The 8,493-nt window shown below is 41.0% G+C and overlaps 1 protein-coding gene across 7 annotated transcripts in view; it reads left to right on the top strand.

Annotated features, from left to right (window-relative positions):
* The first annotated feature begins 1,665 nt into the window (after positions 1 to 1,665).
* The window catches only part of Scn3a (sodium voltage-gated channel alpha subunit 3), a 112,065-nt gene continuing 105,237 nt past the window's right edge, over positions 1,666 to 8,493 (top strand). For 6 of the 7 annotated variants that reach the window (XM_052726500.1, XM_052726498.1, XM_052726497.1 and 3 more), the window contains exon 1: positions 1,667 to 1,898. The gene's annotated coding sequence lies outside the window, so the exon portion shown is untranslated. Of the gene's footprint in view, positions 1,899 to 8,493 lie in introns of all 7 variants that reach the window. The other variant, XM_052726496.1, reaches the window with a different exon arrangement.

The raw sequence follows: 8,493 nt of genomic DNA, 5'->3' as shown, positions 1-8,493 counted from the left end.
ATAAACCTGAAATCATATAGAGAAGCCTTGAATGACTCAGTTTACCTGGATCTGAGCTCCCCTTTAAAACATCTTTAGGATCTGCCTCAGAGGAAAGCCCTGGTCTTGTGCATTTCTTCAGAAGACCTCTGACTACAAGACATAAAGAAACAGCTCTTTGAGAAAGTTTCTCAGAGACAAATGTTAATTGACTCAAGTATATCCCTTTTGTACCATCAGGCAAAGTAGAGGTTGTAATTTAAAAAAAAAAGTAAACATTTCTTGAACACGTGCCTGAAAATATGGTGTCCGATATATTTTCTGCTGTTTGCTATGAGTAAACTCCTTCCTGATAGACAATCATGGTCTAGCCTTGTCTTCAAAGCTAAGATGGCATCCACGTAGTTGTATATGGATGCACAACTGTTCTATCGATATCTTCACCCTCAGTGAAGCTAGCTTATTTTGACCACAGGACCGTCTGGGTGTGTGGATGACGCCGGGAATAGCTGAAATTCATCTTTAAAAAAGTATGTCAAGGGTGTTTGAGGTAGGCGGTTGGTAGTGGACCTGCCTGGCAAGCATGAGGACACCAGTTAAAGTCCCTAGTACCCAAGAAAGTACCCAAGAAAAAGCCTGCCTCAGAGGCAATGCTATAATCCAGCAGTGCGTGCGGAGGCTGAGAGACCCTGAGAGCTCACTGGCCTATCAAATGCCAGGTTCAGTGAGATAAATATTCTCTAAATGAGAAAAGTCAAATGAAAAAGAGCAGTTTATCTGCTTAACAAAAGTTATTTCCACGTCGATTATGTAATCTTGTGTTTCAATACCCTGGCAAGCATTTGCTTTGTTAAATGTTTTTGAAGACTTGTGGATTCAAATACACAACCATTCAAATACACAATTGGCTTGAATGTCTTCTTTATTTCTGTTTATTTCTTGTGTGTGTTTAGTGTGTATATGTGTCGGTGTAGAAGTGTGCATGTATTCATGAAGGAGTGGGGTGTGTGTGTGTGAGGGGGGGAGGTAATGTTAGATGTCTTCCAAGGTCTTCACCCCCACCCTCCACCCCTGTCTTTTGAGACGGGGTCAATCACACACCCAAACTATCTAACGGTCAAAACTAGCTAGCTTCATTGAGATACAGAATCTTCCTACATTCATATGTTACTTTTGGCGTTTTACCAAAATAAAAACAAAACAAAAAACAACAACACGAAAAGATTACGCCTGGATATATATTACACTATTCTCTAAGACGCCAGATACTCCACCTTGAAAAAAAAATCTCAAAAGAGCGGACTTAGCGAAGGCTTTCTAAAAACCTGTGTATAACATATTAGAAAACCTAAGAAGCTAATTTTGAACAAAACTTCCTAGGTTTTAAAACACTTATGATTTCTAATCAAACAACTAGAAATCTAGAAAAAATAAAGCGTCGCCACACTCGCATGGTAGCTAGGTTACCCTCGCTTCCACCACCTCACTGCTGTCACCGTGGGGACCTTTCGTGATTCATGATGTTTCCATACAGGTTTACCTCCTGCCTTCCAAACAGATGAGGAATAATAGGAATGTTTTGTCGTTTGCGCAATTGCGTGTGTCTGCCAGTAGATGGCGGTAACACGTTGGGTGCTGCCAGCTTTTTTTTTTTTTTTTTTTCCGCCTTCCAGGGCCGTTTTCTGATATATGTTGGGTACCATAGAGTGAATCTCAGAACAGGAAGCGGAGGCATAAGCAGAGAGGATTCTGGAAAGGTCCCTTTGTTTTCATGTCCACAGAGAAAGCAAGAAAAAAAAAATTGAATTTGCAAATCCCTGTGGCCCAAATCTGAAGCGCTGCAGGGGGTGGCACGCTCCATTCTAACCATCTTGGATGCTGGCCTTTGTTGAGCTGTGATTCCCAAGGCTCTCCATCAGGTAAGCTGACAAAACATTTCATTATTTGCACCGCAGAATCTAGCCGCCAGATCTTCTTCTCATTTTAAAATCCTTCTTCATGCTGCCATATTTTAGCCCAATATTTAAATGTAAATTATTAGAACTAAAGGCATCATTTGATTTGTAAACTGCTTACTATTCCTTTATTTTTTCAAAGGAAATAGAGCTTCTGTCTGGAAATGGTGACTTACAATACAGACTAGGGATTAAGGAGCGTGTGTGTGAAACAAGCAGATGTTTGGGGTTCATTGTATTGAGAGAACATCTGTTTGGTTAGACTTAATGCCAAGCGACTGGATTTCATGACTATACACCACCTATTTAAGTGTTCACCACGTCCGGCACCTTTAAATCATGAATGTGTAGTGAAATCTGAACTATCTTTCCTGTGTCTTAGTTTTTTTATTCAGCAGCTTTGGAGAGGCCATGTATGCAGGCAGTTACAATACAGAGGTGTTTGGCTATTTAGACATTATCATTTTTTCTTCGAAATCTGGCAGCCTAGAGGGAGGGGGATTGCCAAGAGCAACGTTAAATACATAGGATTTGCTAAAGACGAAACGATCCAAAGATTCCTGTATGTTCCACAACGCCCTGTTTTGGTACCTTTTTGTGTCCCATAAGCTGGATAGATGGGTAGGTTAATTTTTTTTTCCTGGAACATTTCATGATTGGCTTTTGCTATTAGTCCTAGTATTACCAATCACCTGGAAAACCCGTTTGAGACTAAATGAGAATAATTTCCATTGTGTAGAGTCTGTGGTTGTCACTAAAATATTTCACACCATGCTCATAATGTTTCATTTAGTTAGCGATCACACCATTACCACATTACCAGAAAACCCACAGGCAATAGTTGAAAGACAAGTTTTTAAGATTAGACAGCTTTACATGTACATATTGTGTATGTATGTATACATACACAATGGGGAGTGCAGTGTCCCTTGTGAGGACAAAGATGAAGGCATTAGTGTTTATGAGAATCTGCATGGAAATATTTCATCCAATCTGTTCTGAATAGCATGCACCCTGTGAGAAATAAAGACCTGTAATTTCAACCCAGGCTTCAGTCTGTACCAAACAAAGGGCCTTAAAAACAGACGTGGAGGTACCTGAAGTATGTTTCCTCATCATGTGGTGAACAAACCAAGGGATCTCGCTTAGTAATTTATGTTGAGTGGCAATAATACTCCCCCTTAAAACATTTCAAAATAGTGTCTGCCTCAGAGGAAAGTCCTGGTCTTGTGTATTTCAGAAGAACTCCAACTATAGGACATAAAGAAAAGTGTTCTCTTGGAGAGGGTTTTCAGAAATAAATGTTAATTGGCTCAGATGTATTGTACAGTACACACCATGCCTTTCTGCAGGTGACTGGATGTGAGTAACTTTGTTCTTTGTAAATGCCAGAGCTGGTTGATTGGACTGGTTTATATTTATGAATGGATGTTTATATTTGGACCCTGAATGTTACCTTTTGTTTTGTTTCGAAAGTTTCAATGGTTCCTTAGTTGCTCATTTCTCTAGTTGCTCATCTCCCTTAGTTACTCACCTATACATATGGTCATAATGTGAAAAGCCCATGTGCACACATCTCTTCACCTTGCAAAACATGCTCTTGGAAGTCTTCAGAAATGAAACGTTTTGATTACATGCCATCTAAAGCAAATTAGAGTATTTCCTTCTTTACAAAAATGTAATGGTGATTTCATTTACAAGATCCAGACATATATTAATTTTTTTTCATGTAGTGGATTCAAGTATGTTCAGCTCTGAGCTGGAAAGGGGGGCATGGTTTAGGTTCTACACTTAAGAGCTCTGTAGATTCCAAAAGGACTCCAGCTACTGCAGAAGTGCATTTCTCTTGCCTGTCATAGTCGGGAAGTGGAGTCAAAGACCAATTCTAATTCATTCGCACTTCTCCCTGGTTCCCCCAACTCATGTATGACAAGGGGAGAAAAACAGAGAGGTGGAGACATTTTCGCGGTCGTTGGCCAAGTTCCTTCTTTGGTAGAAACACCAAGGAGTGAATGGAGAAGTGGTAACTAGCCTGGCAGGCAGAAACAGCTTCACTGTTTCCTAAAAAAGTAATTTAACTCCTGGACACTCTATTGCATTGTCAAGAAAACAAGGATGAGCTGTAACATGAATTGCTAAACGGTCTTATAAATGAAATACACAGAGCCAGGTATTGGGGTAAATTCTGAAAGATCAGAGAAGCAGAAAGAAGCCACAGCCAACCTCACCTTGCCAACTCCACAGCTGATCGTGTTTCCTCAGACTGAAGGCATTTGAGTCCTCACCCGAATGGATCTCAGTTGAACTGCTGCTCAAAGGCCTAAAAGCTTAAAAAAAACTCTAGTTCCTGGTCTTCACGCCTTATATACCTTTCTGTTTCCTGCCATCACTTCCTGGGATTAAAGGAGTGTGTCTTTCCCAAGCAAAGACATGAGATCTCAAGTCCTGGGATTAAAGGTGTGTGCCACCATGCCTGGCTGTTTCCAGTGTGGCCTTGAACTCCCAGAGATCCAGATGAATCTCTGCCTCTAGAATGCTAGGATTAAAGGTGTGTGCTGCCACTGCCTAACCTCTATGTTTAATATAGTGGCTGTTCTGTTCTCTGACCCCCAGATAAGTTTATTGGGGTGCACAATATGTCAACCACAATGAGCCTACTGAGAAAACCGAGGAAATGAAATAGGTTCTGTTCAGGGCTTAGTGCGGATGTTAGGATGTGATTGCCTCTTTTCCTCCTTCCTCTCGAATCTGCCACCCCAACACCCACGGAAAGGAACAGGTATCATTGCTATTATTAGTGCCAGTGATGAAATACCTTCTACTGCCACAGGAAGTGGGGATGAAACCACAAGGAATTCTGTAGCTTAGCAGTGGGTAACTGTCAAGTTGGAAGAGGGCCTTGGCTAAACATCAGCAAGACAGATGTGTCAACTATGACATTGTGAGTTAGTGGTGACATCCAAGGCACTTTCTGGAGAGTTCCTGGAGCTTCTAGAAGATGTTTCTTCCTGTCCCTGGGTGTCATTATGGACTGCATTGTGTTTATTTGCTTGTTTTCTGTTATGTTTTTGGCAAAATCAAATCCAAGGACTTTATTTCATTTTACCTTAATAGGACTTGCCTTTCAGACAAGAGGCCTCTGGGAGGACTCACACAGGCAATCTATGTTTTGTGAGAAATCACATTTTAAAAACAAGTAATTTCTATAATCCTATGATAATCAGATTATAGCACCTAAACCTCAGAAACGTCCTGGCTCATAACTGAGTCACAAACTCTCTGGGCTTAAATCCTGTTAGGGATACAGTGAAAGGTGGGAAGGCAAAATATGCCTGATGAAATTGTTGACAGGCTATGAAGGCCCCGCTTCTCCCCAAAGACTCTCTAAGTGCAGCGTCGTACTCCTGACAGCTGTGTGCTACAGGGATCTCTGGGAGCTAGAGCTGGGGTGACCTTTCAGCACCCCAGGCCTCCTAATCCTTTCCTTCAACCACCCTGGGCCTCTTTAAACTGACTCCAGTAACTGGGCTGTCAGCTCCATCTTCATGGCAGCCAGGATGACTTAATGGACTCAGGATAGCACAGAGCCGATGGCCGAAAGCGGGGAGGCTTAGCAACTGGAGGGTAAGATTTCTCAGCAGGACATGCACTGAGCTTGCTGTAGCTAGTCATTTCTCTTGGCTCCCGCTCCTTCCTAGCTCCTGTGAGTCCTTAATTGCAGGGTGAAGTTTATCTGAAACCATCTGTAAATGCAAGTAAGTAATGATGTATTTTTTTTTTCTTCCAACGAAATGAGCATATGATGAGATAGTGGCTGAGTGGCTGTGCACGTGACTATTTCTTGTTATCTGTCATGCTTAGAAACTTTGTGAACTTACTCGGTGGCAATGTCTCACTTGTCATCTAAAAATATGTTCTTCATTTCTGCACTGGTATGCTTGGCTGTGTTATTCATTCTACAAAACAATGCGGGTCAGTTGCCCACCTGCTCCTGAAATACAATTTAAAACAGAAACAGTTACTTCCACTACTTTTAGGTTCTATTCTATTAACTTCAATTCAAATTTGCTTTTACTCCTATTTGAATGTTGTCCCATGGACACTTTCCACAGGCAGCCAGTATGCAGCAAGGCATCCGAATTCCTATCCGTGTGTGTATTCAGAAACTTGGGAAAGGAAAAGAGTGAGAACTGCTGTAACTGAATCTGGCGCCTCGATTTGACCGGCAGCTTTCACAGGTCACCTTTACCTGACAATATGTTTCACTTTGGGGTGGAGTTAGCACATTCCTCCGTTTTGCACTTTAGAGGGATATAACAAGTGGTAGCCACCAAGTTCAGGGCAAAATAATACTGATTTCCACCTTGTTAACTGTGCAACAATAATAAAAGTTCTCTTCCTTACAAGGCAGAGAGGTTCTTTGTTCTATGAACTGCCACATCTGCTCTGGCTCTCTGGGTCTCTGAAGTTTGAGTTTTTATCTGAATATGTCATTAACCTCAGTAGAATTCTCCAAAATTTAATGTGAATATCTACTCAACTGGACACGTAAGTTTCAATGTGCCAACTATTGATAGATTATTTTTTTAGATCCCCATCTCTTTCACTCTGGATTTGAAGTTAAAGAAAATTATAGAAAGAAAATTTTGCCCAAAATGTACGAATAAAGAACAATTAAAAGGAAATATTAAAGTGAGTACAGATAAACATGTATGTGACTGTATTTGGGCATCTTCAGGGATTGCCAAAGTTCAAAAATCCCTTTAAAAGTCTCTCTTATTTTTATAATAATTGAGTTAGACTTTTGCCCTTTTTGAGATTCCATGCAGGAAGCCCTCCATGTGATCAAGTTCCTTGCTGGAGCAAAGTAAGAGAAATGATGGTCCCTACATAATTATAGAGTGATTTAATATTGTTTTAGTCAGTGGGTGAATTCAAGGATGGGAAGTCACTCTTTAAATAACTTTGGCCATTTTTCTGCCAAGAAGTTTCCTTTGGGGAATTTTAATCTCCTGGTAGTCAGAATATACTTTATTCTTGAGTTATGCAGAACGTTTTGTACTTTTACTTCCCCAAGAGTTTGGGTTGGAGTAATTCATTAAATCACAATTCTTGTTACTAAGTGGCATTGTGACTGGCATGTTCTTGCAAAAGGTTCAATGGTACACACGTTGTGGGCTTAAGCCTCTGTCTGAGAACTGGTCACTTGTTGTTTATTTATTTACTTATTTATTGACTTCTTGATGTCTGTGTGTGACATTTACTTCTATGAAATGTCTTCTGTCTATCTTAAGATGTTCCCAAGTATTCTAGGAGACCATGGTGGGAATGACCTTAGCAGACGAAGCCCAAGGAAAGGGACACAGACTTATGTACAGACAAAGTGGGTTTGAGGAATTAGTGAAGCTGTTGATGATGAGACTAAGGAGCCAGGAAGTTCCTGTCAAGCCATTCTAGAAGGAGAGAGTGCCATGTCCTATCTAGGGGACTGTTGGATTGAGTGGTTTCTCTGAAAAGAAAAAAAAAAGCCAGAGTTTTAAGAGAATTCCTCTCTCTGTATGGGTATCAACTTCAATTTACTTATGATAAAGGACCCAGTCAGCAGAAAACACCTACAGGATGAATCTGGTTATTCCATGTGTCATCCCTTTCCCCAGTCCAACCAGTGTTTTTGCCAGAGACAAAACAAGCCTGATAGAGAAGGAACCGAGTGACCCTATGTGGAAGCACTGCCATGTTGGTACCCAGACTCCTCGTGGGCAGCTGCAGCCCTGGCCTGCTGCCCACTATTGTGCCATCTCTTTCGTTTCAAATCCCTCCTGGGTCTCTGCTTTTCCCACTGACATTTCTAGTGCCATATCACTTTAAATAGAGTCGGGACCACCTTTGCTGTTGTTGTTGCTGTTAATGCTTCCCATGCTGTTTACATCTTGCTCCTGGTGGGCTAGTTGGTTCCCTATAATACACCCATTTCGACTCTGTGCTAAAGCTATTGAGATGTATCTTTTAAAGTTTTATATACAGGGAATGCACACATCTTTTAGCTGCGAATTTTGCAATGTCACTGATTGTGTGTATACACGTCCTAAATCATATATAGTCTCAAAGTCCTAAAAGCAACTTTCATGTTACCAATTAGTTAATTAATATGTTAGTACCTATTTAGTTAAGGTAAATTCCTTCTCTCTCTCTCTCTCTCTCTCTCTCTCTCTCTCTCTCTCTCTCTCTCTCTCTGTCTCTGTCTGTCTGTCTGTCTCTCTCTGTGTCTGTGTTTCTCTCTCTGTCATTCTCTGTCTCTGTCTCTGTCTCTGTCTCTCTCTCTCTCTCTCTCTCTCTCTCTCTGTGTGTGTGTGTGTGTGTGTGTGTGTGTGTGTGTGTGTGTGTGTGTGTACTACTAGAGCTTGAATCTAATGTCTCCCACATACTAGGCATGTGCTCTACCACTTAACTCCATTCCAACCCAAGAAATCCTTCAGTCCTTCTGTACCATCAGCTCCCAACAGTTGTGCTAGGCTCTACCACCAATGTGAATATATATATATATATATATATATATATA

This window comes from Peromyscus californicus, unplaced genomic scaffold (assembly GCF_007827085.1).
Source record: "Peromyscus californicus insignis strain IS unplaced genomic scaffold, ASM782708v3 Scaffold_7__1_contigs__length_154581171, whole genome shotgun sequence".
Taxonomy (NCBI): Eukaryota; Metazoa; Chordata; class Mammalia; order Rodentia; family Cricetidae; genus Peromyscus; species Peromyscus californicus.
This window is presented reverse-complemented; position numbering and strand designations above follow the sequence as displayed.